Source organism: Mobula birostris, chromosome 3 (assembly GCF_030028105.1).
Source record: "Mobula birostris isolate sMobBir1 chromosome 3, sMobBir1.hap1, whole genome shotgun sequence".
Lineage (NCBI taxonomy): Eukaryota > Metazoa > Chordata > Chondrichthyes > Myliobatiformes > Myliobatidae > Mobula > Mobula birostris.
In genome coordinates this window covers 105,304,821-105,320,741 of record NC_092372.1, presented here as the reverse complement: position 1 = coordinate 105,320,741, position 15,921 = coordinate 105,304,821, and positions in this window count along the sequence as shown.

The following is a 15,921-nucleotide window of genomic DNA, read 5'->3' as shown; positions in this document are numbered from 1 at the left end:
CAAATTACCTTTTACTTTTGTCTGATGAAGACTGTGAGGAACAAATAGTTTACTTTTAATCAAGTTGTTGGAAGACAATAAAAAACTCATGCCACCATGCCAGACTATTTTCCTCAAAATGCTAAAGAACAAGATAAACAGAAAATAGACATCATTAAGGAACACAGCATTAATTACCAAACTTTTATTATGATTTTTCCAAGGTTGAGGTTCAGAACAGTCAATGCATTAACAAAGAGCTGTGAATACTTTTCCCATCTGGTGGTATCTATGTGCACTGTTGAACTCTTGTTTTTTGTTGAATAACAATTCCCTTTTTATATTTTCTAATTCCATATCTGTGTTTTTGTATTAAAGTTTTTTTTAAACTTTACTCATTATGATTTATTTCTTCTGCAATAAAGCATTGTTTTTGCCTGGATATTTTCAATAGTTTCACAATCTACTTTGGAACTCTACAATATGACTTAGATCAGTGAGTTTCACTTTGTAAACTCCAGAATTTGGGAAGAACCAATCAGATTCACTACTTTTCTTGTTTTATGCACCTGGGTGCAACTCTATGCTGATGCGAAGCTCACACATAAAGCAAACATGGTAATAATAGATAACACAATGAATACAGTGGTGCATTCAAAAACAGTAGAATGGTGCAAAGAACAACGGGGCGAAGTAAGGCAATGCAAAAATGAAAGCTAAAGTGACAACAACAAAAGAGGTAGAATGAAGGCAGCTCCATCGGGAGGGGTATGAAAGAAATGATCTGTTCAGAATTCTGATAGCAGGGGTGAAGAAGCCGTCCTTGAGTTTTGCAATCTGGACTTTTAAGCTCCTGTATCTTCTCCTAGAAGTTAGAAGAGAAGAGAAGGGAATAGCATGGGGGGCTGACATCCTTGCTGGTACTGTTAACCTTCCTGATGATATCTATATACTACTAAAAGTCTCATGCTCTGTCTGTCTGTTTGTGACCTCCAAATAGCACAAATGGTGCATTACAACGGACCTTTTATTGGCTAAATCGAATTAAAATGCGCTAACTTACAGAATTTCAGGGTTAGTTCAGGCAAAGTTCAGGGTTATATATTTGTATAAAATTGCTCATTTGCCAAAAATCAACAGCCCGCCTTTCACCCGAGACCCAATCGGCCATCATGGAAATCAAGACGCCACAGCCCGACGCATGTGCACGGCCAGCCTCAGCAGCTTGGAGGCTTTGGTGTTACTGCTTCCTATCTTCTATCAAGCATTAGGGTAAAAATATATGGATAGCTTAATTATGCTGCGTAGAAAGAGAAGGGGGGCATTATGGTCAAGAGATGATGCCAAACGTTGTTGGGAAGCAGCAAGGAGAGGGAGAGAACAACAATCGGATGAGGCCAGGGCTGCACGACTCCAGGATCAAAGAGTCAGGACAAAAAAGATGAGAGAAGGTGACACAGAGAAAGACAGGCATGCACGTCTCCAAAATGACAACAATAGGCACAGACGGAAGAAAGAACAAGAATCCGATCAGGCCAGGGCCACTCGACTCCAGGATCAGAGAGAAAGAACAAATGATAGAAGAGATGAAGAGACAAAGGATGAAAGGCTGTGCTTCTTCAGAATGACAAAGGCAGAGAAGGAGGAGAGAGGAAGAGACAGAAGAGAAAAGGAAAGATCAACTCGAGAATATGCGGCACAGAGTAATTATTGCGAGAGTTGCTGAAGACGACAGTGGCCGCTTTCGACGACAATACCTCGACAGAGAAAAAGCAAGGCAAAATGCACGACTCACATGCCATCACATTTCTGCCGATGTTGGTTCGATGACAAGAGTATGCCCTCACTGTCGTGCCTTCCTATTCACTGGAGAAACCGCACATTGCTGCTGTATGAAGGGAAAGGTCAGGATAGGCAACTTGCAGCCTCTACCCAATGAACTCCTCAGTTTGTACAGCAATGATGAACCCATTGCAAACGAGTTCAGGAAGAACATCAGACAATACAGTTGCCTCTTCCAAATGACATCCTTTGGTGCCAAAGAAGTCATTCCAACTAGGAATCGATGGAATCCTTCTGTGATTATTCAAGGCCAAATCCATCATTACATCGGACATTTAACTCTAGACCTGTCTCAGCAAGCCTGATTCCTCCAAATTTACTTCATGGATATTTAATGTTCATTCTGGTCACATATTTGTCTTGCTATGCGTCTTTCTTCTTTAATAAGCTAAGTTTCTCTTCTTTAATTTCCAAATCAAAGAGACAGCAATAGCATTCAGGAAAATTTAATGTTCATTTTGGTCACATCAGACTGCACTACCCTTCTCTCAAAGGGTGCCCCAACGGGTCACCCCGTTGTCTAGTGTGTCATAACGATGAACTAGATGGAAGGCACTGATGAGCCTGTGATGAGCTGGGCAGTGTTTACCACTCTCTGTAGAATCTGACAGTCCAGAGCAGAGCTGTGCCATATCAGCCTGAGCAGCAACATGTCAGGATCTAGGAGAATCCTCGTGGGCAAGCCATCTAGGAATTATATGCTTTCTTGACTGCTACATCAGTAAGGTGTATTAAGTGTTTCAGTGTTGTTTGTTAAAACAAAATAATCTAGACCAGAATGAGTGACATGTTGGGATATGAAATCATTAACAAAACTTGTCTGAAATTTGTAATGATAATATCTGTGAACCTAACAACCATCACCATTTCAATGGAGAACACCTGACAGAAAAGTTTGGAATTTGTATTCATAGAAAATTCAGAACAGCCATTAGTGATTGCTGCTCCTCTTTGAGAACATTGTTTTACAGTGTTTTAAGTCAAACTGAAAAGAAGAACCATCAGCTCTGCATACCCATTGCGTCTTTCAAAACCTCAGCTGCTATTGTTAAGTTAACTGCTGTGGCATGAATAAAATCGCCGGAGAGACAGAGTTACTGGTAGGTACAAAGCAACTTCTTTATTCGACACAACAAGGTACAGCAGGCATCATATGGACGGAGACACTTTCCGTAGAAAGGTCTGCTAGCTCAATGTGGGCTCAATATTTATATGCTAAACACCAAGGACATAAAAATGGCATAATGATCATTAAGAGTCGAAGGGTCTCGGCCTGAAACGTTGACCGTACCTCTTCCTAGAGATGCTGCCTGGCCTGCTGCGTTCACCAGCAACTTTGATGTGTGTTGCTTGAATTTCCAGCATCTGCAGAATTCCTGTTGTTTGTGTTAATGATCATTTACATCACTTTTCCAAGATACCTGCCGATTATGAGTTAAAGTTTTGATAGAAGAGTAATCTAAATGTAGGTCCTCAAGTCTTACTAAAGACACAGTTCAATGAATGGTTGGTAATCTGACTGACTGTTGTATCTGCAGCTGAATTTTCAGACTTATAAGCATGACGTAGACTGTGGTTGTTTTCAAAATTCCTGGAGATAAAACACCGGACAAGCTAAGAACCTTATGAAGTCCTAAAGAAGATGACACCTACAGTGTTTGTAAGAATGAAACATATGGACTTGTCCTACTTTCATTCCATAACTGTGTGGAAACCTGTGGTCTTCCAGGGAAAGAGAAATTCCGGACTTCCACAAAGGTGTCTTTACTGGTGTCTTTGTGACAGTGATCTGACATTGAATTGCTCCTGGATTCCAGTGAAGGAATAGAAACTTCTCTCATTCCCTGGCAGTTATCCGGGGAAATTTTCCCATTGAACCTGTGTCAGTTTACAGCAGACACAGGTTCAACAGCATCACTCTTTGCAAGAGACAGAAAGGGCTGGGAAAGGTAGGTAAATAACATGTTACTAATTTAACTAACTTAACCTATTTACTTGAGTTTCAACATTTTGCTTGTGTTTGATGTGTTTTTAAAAATGTTAATAGTTGTAAAAAGAAGTATATTTAATTTATAACAATTTTTGATTTTATTTGAATGTTGGTGATACATTCACAAAGATTCAAGCTGATAAGCACGGTTGTGGCAGCTAGTTCCGGCAGGGTGTGTTAGTGAGCACTCAAAGATTTTCAATGGTATCTACAACTGGGAGGCCTTGTGAAGCTCAGAACTTTATTGATCTCAGAGCCAGCTTCTTCATGTATACTCCCTTGGAGGTCTGCTTTTAAGGAAGAGCCAGCTTCACAGGCAGGAAACAGCTTGGTGAAAATTCTGGATGTGTATGCATAACAAATTTTGCATTATGTCGGAACTTAATATTATTTAAACATGCCATTGAAACATTAAAAGTGCTTAGCATTAGTTGTTGTTGGTTAATTCAATACAGTTTCTAGAGAGTAGAATTTCACAAAATTTAGAAGGGTAATAGCTTTCAGAATTCAGATATCCATGAGTAAACAGAAAGACCCACGATCTTTAGTCTGTGAAGTTCACGTAAGATTAGCAAGCACCAAAATATGAAACCCTGCTGTGGAAATGCCCCAGTTGTTGCTCGACTACACAGATGCCTCTGTGCTCTTTCATTTTCCTACTTTGATGCTAAAGTGTTTGGTTTCTGACAGGATATTGTTTATTAAAGCTGAAAATGAAACCGTATGTATTCTAAACGATACAATTTGCCATCATCTGTATCTTAGGTAAAATGCATGGGTCAGATTTAATTAGAGGCCAAGCATAACCACCCCACCCCCTGGACAATCAGTGGAAATGAAAACTGCGATGTGGTCGCTAACAGTCCAATAACCCAAGCAGTAGCTGCTTTATTTTCTTGCATTGCAGATGTTGGTGATTTGCTATCCCAGCCACTTGTATTAAACCTACTCAGTTACAAAATGGTATAATTATTTCCTGCCCTCAGCAGTAATAGTCATTACATTTTACACAGCTAGAGTTTAAAGTTGTTTATACTACCCTTTACTGGCAATCTATTTTTTTTAATACCTGCACCTGCTGACTTCTCATTTTATAACAATTCTCTTTACTACCATGCTAATTGCATCAAGAACAGCAGCTGCAGGGCAGGGCATGGTCTCAATTCCGAACCACCTCTAAGTCTGGACTGCAGGAATTCCACTATGGGGGTAATTTTAATCTTGCACAATAGTGAGAGTAATGGTGAGTTGACAGCTGATTTACAGCTCCCCTGAACTTAATTTCCACAGAAGTTATTTCCAACTCCTTGATTGAGATGAAAGACAAAATAATACTTCCCTTAACCTAATCAGCTCTTGTAACAATATTAGCTCCATGTATCTAATTGGCAAGTGCAAAATAATGGGCAGAATAGAACGTACAAACACAGTTTCAACAGTACTATAACGCACAGGCTAAATGTGGTATGGTAGCAATTTCAGATCACAGCTACATGTACCACAGAACCAGTTATTGCACTTAACATTTCAATCTCCCTTAATGAAAATAGTCACAGATAAATAGAAGTGAACTCTGGCTTTTCAACCTAAGAATGATTTGAGAGAAATCGCGGCCTTTAAAACTAATTTAACAGACGTTGCAACATGTCTCCTTCATTCAGCTTCCTGACGCTGGTGTTCTTCCTTGGCTCTAATGACACCACTACCCACCCAATCCCCACTCCACCCTCAGATAAATCAACTGTAATTGAATTGAAAGTATTGCCCGCTTCCCTTCAGCGATCAGTAAAGATTGAATAATTACTTAGGTGTTATGGATAACCATTTCAACCTCCAGGGAAAAGGTCATATCTGATTATTACATCAGACACTCCTGCAGTTTAGGTTTACTTACTTCTGTTAACTCTGGCTGGGGGGGCCAAATAACTTCACTTACTGGTATATACTTCCATTTTCAGGCTAGTCTTTAATGAAAATCTTGCAGGTTACAGAACTGCTGAGAGAAAAAAAAATACAACTGTGCTGTTCATTTAGTCATGTAACTAAATTAATTACATTGGATTCCAGATAATTGGGGCAGCCGCATATTTGGGACAATTCTTGAAGTACAAAAACTAATCGAGGAAATAGTTGGGATTCCCTTCATTTATTTGGGACTCTCCCTCTTAATTGGAAAAGGAGACTATTGCAGAACAGTTTCTAACTAGCATCTTAAATAATTTTTTTGAAAAGGTCCACACGAAATTCTGACCCATCACTTCCCTCCACAGTTGATAAATGATCCACTGAAAATTTTCAGTATTTTCTATTCCCTATTTTTTCCATTCTAACTATGTTTACTTCAACACAATGCTGTAAAAATTAATTAAGCTGTACTTAAACTATATACCTCCTGCTGGCAGCCAGCCCATCAGAATGAATCGTTGTTAAGAATCATAATGAACATCATCGCAAGCTTATAATTGTGTTATGTAAACGGCAACAATGAATATCAATCGAGACAGGTTATATAAAAACAACCAAACATTTATTAAACATGGATAAACGATAAGGTAAAAAAAAAAATGAAAACTTTAACCAGAAGTTAACCACTATGCAGCCGTTCAACACCTCGTCACTCGGCACTGGTTCTTAAAGTGTTAAATGCGAAAACAGTTCTCAAAGCAATGAAGTCAAACATAGTTCTTTAAGCAATAACTTCGAAAGTCCAACAGATTTACACGATCAATTGGGAGAGACTTCTCTGGAGAAGGATTTCTTCACAGATGCAACTTTTCTGCTGGTTCGGTCCGCAGGATTCATGATGCCAAAAATAAAGAGTTTAAATCAACTGACCTTAAATTCTTTTAGAGAGAGAGCAAACCATTGCATGAACTCCTTGCTCTTTTTGGCAAGACTTATCCTCGATGCAGGTGGCTACTCTTCCAACGAAGATTCAATAAGGTCGATCCTTTATTAAACTGCCAAACGATGCCGACTCCTTTCGATCCTTCGATCCCGTACTTCGATAAATTCTTCATAGCCATGGTGCACATGTCATCGCGTGACCTCACATCGGCGGGAAAATCACATCAGGTGACCTCCAAAAGACCATTACATCATTCTCACAAAAAAAACCAGATGTCTTTGAGCACACAACACCTCCCTCCCAAAAAAAATTTGGTCTTTAAAGAACAAAATTTTAACAATTTGTACAAAAAAATACAAAGGTATAAAATTTACAAAATACACAATATATACAATCTTATCTTTTAGCCCTATACAAACTAATGTACAGTAGGAGTGTTACAAATGTTAAAATATCACTCCCAAAAAAACAAATTTTCATTGTACATTTAACATCTAGACGAACAATCAGCGATCACATTATCTTTACCCTTAATATGAGTGATCAAAATATTGTACTCCTGTAACATTAGACTCCAATTAAATGATCTTCTATTTTTGTTTTTCATCTTACTCAAAAACACTAATGGATTGTGATCTGTAAAAACCGTGAGTGGTTTATGAGTAGTACCAACATACACTTCAAAATGTCGTAAAGCCAAAACAAGAGATAACAATTCTTTTTCTATTGTTGAATAATATCTTTGATGGGCATTAAATTTCTTAGAAAAATAAGCTACCGGACGATCAACTTCATCACCAACATCTTTTTGAAGCAACACTGCTCCTGCAGCTTCATCACTAGCATCTACAGCTAATGAAAATGGTTTTTCAAAGTCAGGAGATGTAAGTACAGGTTGACTACATATTATAGCTTTCAATTTATCAAATGCCTCCCGACAAGACTCTGTCCAAACAAACTTCTCATTTTTCTTCAAGAGATTAGTTAATGGAAGAGCCACGTTTGCAAAATCCTTATAAAATTTTCCGTAATATCCTACCATACCCAAGAATCTTCTGAGGGTTTTTCTACCAGTGGGAGTGGGTACTTCTAAAATTGCCTGAACTTTTGCTTGAACAGGTGCTAATTTCCCCTGACCCACAACATAACCAAAGTAAGTCACTGTGGCATGACCAAATTCACTTTTAGCTAAGTTAAGTTAGCTTTTGAAAGTCTCTAAAATAGTTTCTCCACTACCATAATATGTGCTTTCCACGTATTATTCCCTCTGACCAAATCATCAATATAGGCATCTGTATCTTTTAATCCCTGAATCACGCTATTAATCATCCTCTGAAAAGTACCTGGTGCATTCTTCATCCCAAATGGAAGAACATTATATTCATGTAACCCAGATGGGGTTACAAATGCTGAAATCTCTCTACCTCTATCCGTCAATGGAACACACCAATAACCTTTTAACAAATCAATTTTTGTAAGAAGTTTGGCCTGTCCAACTTTGTCCACACAATCACCTACCCTAGAGATTGAATATGCATCAGTTTTTGTCACAGCATTTACTTTTCTGTAATCTGTACAAAACCTAATACTATTGTCTGGTTTAGGCACCATAACACACGGTGAACTCCAATTCGAATTAGAATGTCTAGTAATATCATTCTCTAACATATACTTAATTTCCTGTTCAGCAAGTTCACATTTTTCCCTGTTCATTGGATACGGATGTTGTTTTATGGGTTTTGCATCTCCCACATCTACATCATGTGTAGCTACGGTGGTTCTTCTAGGGACGTCTGGAAATAAATCTCTATACTTAAAAATTAACTGTTTCATCTGCTCTCTTTGCTCTGGCTGTAAATGAGCTAATTTTTCATCAATATTTTCCAGAACTTTTGAATTTGGTAACTTGACTGAAATAATGTTGGGTTTAAAATGAGTTTCGGATGAATCCTCTATAAAGTTCTCATCAAGATCAGACTCATTATTGATCACAACAGTCATAGTAGCAACCGCTCTCACACTTAGATCCCCTCCAGTTCGCCTACCAGCCCTGACTAGGAGTTGAGGATGCCATCGTCTACCTGCTGAACCGTGTCTACGCCCACCTGGACAAACCAGCGAGCACTGTGAGGGTCATGTTTTTTGACTTCTCCAGTGCGTTCAACACCATCCGCCCTGCTCTGCTGGGGGAGAAGCTGACAGCGATGCAGGTGGATGCTTCCCTGGTATCATGGATTCTTGATTACCTGACTGGCAGACCACAGTACGTGTGCTTGCAACACTGTGTGTCCGACAGAGTGATCAGCAGCACTGGGTCTCCACAGGGGACTGTCTTGCATCCCTTTCTCTTCACCATTTACGCCTCGGACTTCAACTACTGCACAGAGTCTTGTCATCTTCAGAAGTTTTCGGATGACTCTGCCATAGTTGGATGCATCAGCAAGGGAGATGAGGCTGAGTACAGGGCTACGGTAGGAAACTTTGTCACATGGTGTGAGCAGAATTATCTGCAGCTTAATGTGAAAAAGACTAAGGAGCTGATGGTAGACCTGAGGAGAGCTAAGGTGACCCCTGTTTCCATCCAGGGGGTCAGTGTGGACATGGTGGAGGATTACAAATACCTGGGGATACGAATTGACAATAAACTGGACTGGTCTAAGAACACTGAGGCTGACTATAAGAAGGGTCGGAGCCGTCTCTATTTCCTGAGGAGACTGAGGACCTTTAACATCTGCGAGTCTGTGGTGGCCAGTGCGATCATGTTTGCTGTTGTGTGCTGGGGCAGCAGGCTGAGGGTAGCAGACACCAACAGAATCAACAAACTCATTCGCAAGGCCAGTGACGTTGTGGGGATGGAACTGGACTCTCTGACGGTGGTGTCTGAAAAGAGGATGCTGTCTAAGTTGCATGCCATCTTGGACAATGTCTCCCATCCACTACATAATGTACTGAGTGGGCACAGGAGTACATTCAGCCAGAGACTCATTCCACCAAGATGCAACACAGAGCGTCATAGGAAGTCATTCCTGCCTGTGGCCATCAAACTTTACAACTCCTCCCTTGGAGGGTCAGACATCCTGAGCCAATAGGCTGGTCCTGGACTTATTTCATAATTTACATATTACTATTTAACTATTTATGGATTTATTACTATTTATTATTTATGGTGCAACTGTAACGATAACCAATTTCCCCCGGGATCAATAAAGTATGACTACTACTACTACTACTACTACTACTCATAATACAGTTTTATCATATTTATATGACACAGCTGTGTCGTCTTTCTGCGATCTGGGGTTTTTACCACGTAATCGACACCATTTACCTTAGATTTAATCTCATAAGGACCATGTAATTTGGCTTGTAATGGGTTCATTTGCACTGGGAAAAGAACCAACACCTTATCCCCAGGCTTAAGTGACCTCATCCTAGCTTCCTTTTCATACCACGTCTTCATCTTCTCTTGAGCTAACTTTAAATTTTCCTTGGCCAAGCTACACTCTTTGTACAATCTGTCTTTAAATTTCAAAACATAGTCTAGCAAATTAGTGTGTACTTCTTTATTAATCCACTGTTCCTTCAACAAAGCCAAAGGTCCTTGAACTCTATGTCCAAACACAAGTTCAAAAGGACTAAAATCTAATGATTCCAGTACTGCCTCCCTTACGGCAAAAAGTAGTAAATGTATACCTGCATCCCAGTGCTTTTCATTTTCCACACAATATGTCCTAATCATAGTTTTTAGTGTAGAATGAAATTTCTCCAAGGCTCCTTGTGATTCTGGACGATAGGCTGAGGAAATAATCTGTTTTGCTCCCAGTTTATAAACTATCTGTTGAAACAATCCAGACATAAAATTACTACCTTGAGCTGATTGTATTTCCTTAGGCAACCCAAAATAAGTAAAGAATTTTATAAGAGCCTTTGTCACAGTTTTAGCTGTTATATTCCTAAGAGGTACTGCCTCTGGAAACCTAGACGCTGTGCACATAATAGTTAATAAATGTAAGGGGGTTTCGATTTTTATGTTACTGCGGAGGTTAATCAAAATGGTGTCTTTGTTATGTTAATCTGGGGAATGCGGCTTCGTTGTGTTAAACACTGAGAAAGTTTGCGCTAGCAGCTTGTTTTTGCTTTAGAGTCTGATAAGAGAGTGCTATTAACCAATTAGGATAGTTGTTATGGTTTTGGTTTATTTGAAGATACTGTATGCGTGGGGATTTGGGGGAGAAGGCGGGAGAGAGAGACAGAGGATAGACCAGGTGCTGCGAGTCCGCTAACGGGGTCGGACCCCGAGCGGGACATTCGGCGAGGAGACGGGGACGGACTCGTGTGGAGCGTCTGGTCGACCACCTTTGTTGGTCCCAGGCGGCCGGTCGAGGTGGTCCGAGGGGTCACAGGGTGAAGAAGAAGGTCCTTGAGCTCCAACGGTTTTTCTGCACGAAGAGATTGAACTTTGATAAGTGTGGCGCCTTTTATTTTCCTTTTATATTTTATTCTCTTTTAATTATATAGTTCCAGTAATATTTATAAACTGTAAATCATTTAATTGCATCTGGTGTATTGTCTGTTATTTGGGCGGGGTGGGGTACCTCACACAGCATCCACACAAACGAATTACCCAGTTTGCCAGGGCCGAGGCTGTTTCCCTAGACGACAGCGAGCCGAGCGACCCTGAGGGTGGCCGGGGGGGGGGGAGGGGCTACATAAATATTGATGTCCAGTTTTAGTTTTTGGCAAAGGAACTACACAGTCTACAATGATTTTTGAGAATGGTTCACCAAATACAGGAATTGGTCGCAGTGGGACCACTGGAGTAACCTGATTAGGTTTACCCACAATTTGACATGTATGACACGTTCTACAAAATGTCACCACATCTTGTCTTAAACTAGGCCAATAAAAATGTTTAGAAACTTTGTTCATAGTTTTCTTTACACCTAAATGACCACCAAAAGGAATACTGTGAGCCGTAGTTAAAATCTCATTTTGGTAAATTTTAGGAACTACTACCTAATGATTAACTTCCCAATCCTCACTAGCAGGAATTGTAGGTGATCTCCACTTTCTCATTAATGCCCCCTTTTCAAAATAATATCCAACTGGTACTTCTTCAATTTCACTATCTGGAAGAGCTTGTTCTTTTAATTTAACTATCTCAGGATCTCAACCCTGCTCTGCTATCATCTCCTTCTGAGATAAAGACAAATCTTACTGATCAGACTAACCAGCAAAATCCTGATCAAATAAGGTAGGTAAGAAAGTTTCTGATACATCCTCAAAATTCAAAGCTTGATTTGAACTGTCAAGGGTAACAACCTCATCCTTTTTAGCCATAGCTCTTGTTACAACACAGGAAGAATCTGTGTTAGAATCCCTCTGTGGTTCCTCAGAATTTGAATTTATTGTCAAACGCACTTCAGGAAAATCTTGTCCACCTGCTAAATCATTCCCTAACAAAAGAGAAACATCATTCACAAGTAAACTGGATTGTAGTCCTACTTTAACAACCCCTGTAACTAATCCTGACCTTACATTTACTTTATGTAAATGTACTGACATAGGGCACTCCTTACTCCTCTTATATAATTCACCTCAGTAATGTCAGACTCATCACTAAACCTTAGCACACTGTCTAATATTAGTGATTACGAAGCTCCAGTATCTCGAAGTATCCTTATTGGCACTGAATGGGATCCTTCTTTCAAGGATACAAATCCTTCTGTTATAAAAGCTTCATATCCCTTCTTAACTTGGTCAGACTCTAACACATCTTCATTAATATTTTCTAAACCCTATGGTTTTACAGGTGTTTCAATATGCTGCACACAAGCATCTGGGGCCACTTCTTTCTCTTTCCGTTTCAATCGGAAGCAATTAGCTACTACATGTCCAGGTTTCTTATAATAATTACAAATGTCTTTCCTTCACATGTCTCCCTTCATCCTTATTTTTCAACTAACTTCAGATTTAATTTCTGGTTTACCTTGACTCTCTGTGCTGTTTTTCCTTTTAAAAATTTTAACCCGAAGAAAATTTATTCTTGTGAATTAAAGCATACTCATCAGCTAATTTAGCAATCTCCTGCAATGTAGCAGTATCCCGTTCATTTAAGTATGTTCTCACTTCAACAGGAATGCTTCTTTTAAATTCCTCCTGCAAAATCAGCCTTTTCAATTTATTATACTCCCCATTCACATTTTTAGAGGAAACCCATCTCTCAAAGCACACAGATTTCTCATAGGCAAATTCCACATGAGTTTTTTCCACCGATTTCTTCAAACTTCTAAATCTTTCTCTAAACGCTTCCGGAACCATCTCATATGCCTTTAATATTTGCTGTTTAACAATATCATAATCCAGTGCTTGCTCAGCATTTAAAGCTGTATAAACTTGTTGTGCCTTGCCTTTAATTACACTTTGTAACATCACTGGCCATTGGTCTTTCGGACACTTTAAACTCAGAGCAACTGTTTCGAAATGTTGGAAATATGCATCCACATCAGCTTCATTAAATGGAGGAGCCAAAACAACCTCACGACTAGCAATAAATTGTTTCGTAGAACCAGAAGACTGATTCCCAGACCTTATTTTCTCCATCTCTAGCTCAAATTTCCTCTGGTTTTCAGCTTCTCTTTCGCTCATTTCCACTTTAAATCTTTCAAACTTTAACTGTTCAAGATGCAACTGCATTTCCAGATTACTCATTGGAAACTTATTTGACACCTCCTCATCAAAATATTCCAATTAATATAATGTTCAGCAATTTTCCTTTGTATGAAAGCCTTGGTGGAATTTCTCGTAATTCCTTTAATATCCAACTTCCTAGCAATCTCCAATATCACAGGTTTTCTCGCATTCTCTAAAAATCCCGGGTCAGGCGACTTCAAAAACTCATCAATATCCATTGTTGTCGAATACAACACACATACCAATCAAACCAAAAAAAAAAAAATCGGATAATTCCCTTTTCCAAAACCAAAATGGCAATTACCAGTGCATAAACTCAAAATTGGAACATCTCCTGGCCGAGCCCCCACAAATTATGTTACGTAAACGGCAACAATGAATATCAATCAAAACAGGTTATATAAAAACAACCAAACATTTATTAAACATGTATAAACGATAAGGGAAAAAAAAACAAAGGAAAACTTTAACCGGTAGTTAACAGATATGCAGCCGTTCACCAACTCGCCACTCGGCTCTGGTTCTTAAAGCGTTAAATGCGAAAACAGTTCTTGAAGTGATACAGTCAGATATAGTTCTTAAAGCGATAATTTCGAAAGTCCAACAGTTTTACACATTCAATTTGGATGGACTTCTCTGGAGAAGGATTTCTTCACAGACGCACCTTTACTGCTGGTTCTGTCCACAGGATTCACGATGCCGAAAATAAACAGTTTAAATCAACTGACCTTAAATTCCTTTAGAGAGAGAGAGCACCTTTTTGCATGAACTCCTTGCTCTTTCTGGCAAGAGTTATCTCGATGCAGGTACTCCTCCAACGAAGACTCAATAAGGTTGATTCTTTATTAAACTGCAAAACGATGCCGACTTCTCTCGATCCTTCGATAAGTTCTTCACTCTCCCTTCAACTGTGGGAACTGAGTAAATTGGCACATCCAGCCACAAATTCCCAGTCCAAATAATATGGAATCTTTCAACAGAACGCACAACCATTTTAAAAATGAAACTGCGTCACAAAAACAAACGCAACAGAAATGGAGGCACAGCATGTTCTACCTGGAAATCTACAAACTTAAAAACCTTACTACGTCACCTGAGTCGACCCTTATATAGTCACGGGGCACATGTCATCACGTAACCTCACATCGGCAGGAAAATCACATCAGGTGACCTCCAAAAGACCATTACAGCATTCTCAAAAAAAACCAGATCTCCTTGAGCACGTAACAATAGGGACAGAGACGCTTTCAGTAGAAATGTCTGCTAGCCCAATGTGGGCTCAATATTTATATGCTAAACACAAAAGGCAATCACTACTTACAAGCTTATAGACAATGCATAGACAATGCTTCCTTTTGAAGCTACATATGAAACATCACACCTCCTGACTTCATCCTTTCCTCCTGACGCCAACATGTCTGGGTTAGTACTCACAGCCTTTAGGAGTGCAAGTCAAATCCACAATACATTTATTTGGTATTTTACATGCTAACATAGAGGACAATTAATATTATAAAGTATAGATAATACTGTCTTCCAAACTGCCTGTAAACTTCACACTTCCATCCGCAGCGTCTGGCTAGTATTCCGATATTCACAGCTTTTAGGAAATGCATTGCTGTGAACTCAATCCACAGTACTTTGTCAAACAGGAGAATGGTGGCCAAAGTCATTTAAGTGTAAATGAATCATCTACCCAAAAACTCACTCTAACAGTCACTCCTCTTGGCCCTCCTGGACAAAAACCTAGGAGTATCTGCTCAAACAGGACAGCAAAAACGCCCTGTCTCGAAATCCACCCCCCCCCCCTGCAATTTTATGTACCTTGATATCTATCCTAGCATTCCCTAGTCGCTACCTACCAAATGTTAAGCAGAGAGGCTGTTCCAACTCTTCAGGAAATGTGGCTCCTTTCGAGTGTCTGTCGGCTCTTTCCCTGCAGGCTGACTGCAGCTTAATCACATTCCTTTGTCTTCAGCCCTTTATCCTCTGGTCGCTGAAATTCTCCTTCCAGGAGCACCCACAGGCCTTCTCAACGACATACAGGAAGGGGTTGGGGTGGCCTCTATGTAAATATCTGCAAGGACCTCTCCCCAGTGGCACCCCCTTCCGACTGTCCGGTCGATCACTGGCCCAACTGCTGAAAAGGACCCAGCTCCTCATATTGGGAGTGACTGCTTTCAGATGCCGTGTGCAGTCTGAAATGCCATCAAAGTGGTGGAATTTGCCGTCTCTGCTTTAACTCAAAAATCCCTCCCCATCTATTTCCCAATAATTTTCTACACCATGCTATAAAATTAATCATCTACCTTCAGCAACCAGCCTTCTCTACAGAGTACCATCATCATCACACTTTAGCAGGTTATTCATGGTTTTCCAACTGTGACGCCAAACAAAGCTATCAGATGTTTGATGCTAATGAGAGGGATAAGAGAGACAATGGAGAAATGTTCAAAATGCTGATAAGAGAAGAGAGAGGGATTAACGGAAAAGAAACACAATTCAGAGTATTGACAGACCGGTTGCTTTGAACTTGAACTGTTTGAAGTTTGATGGACAGGTGATATCC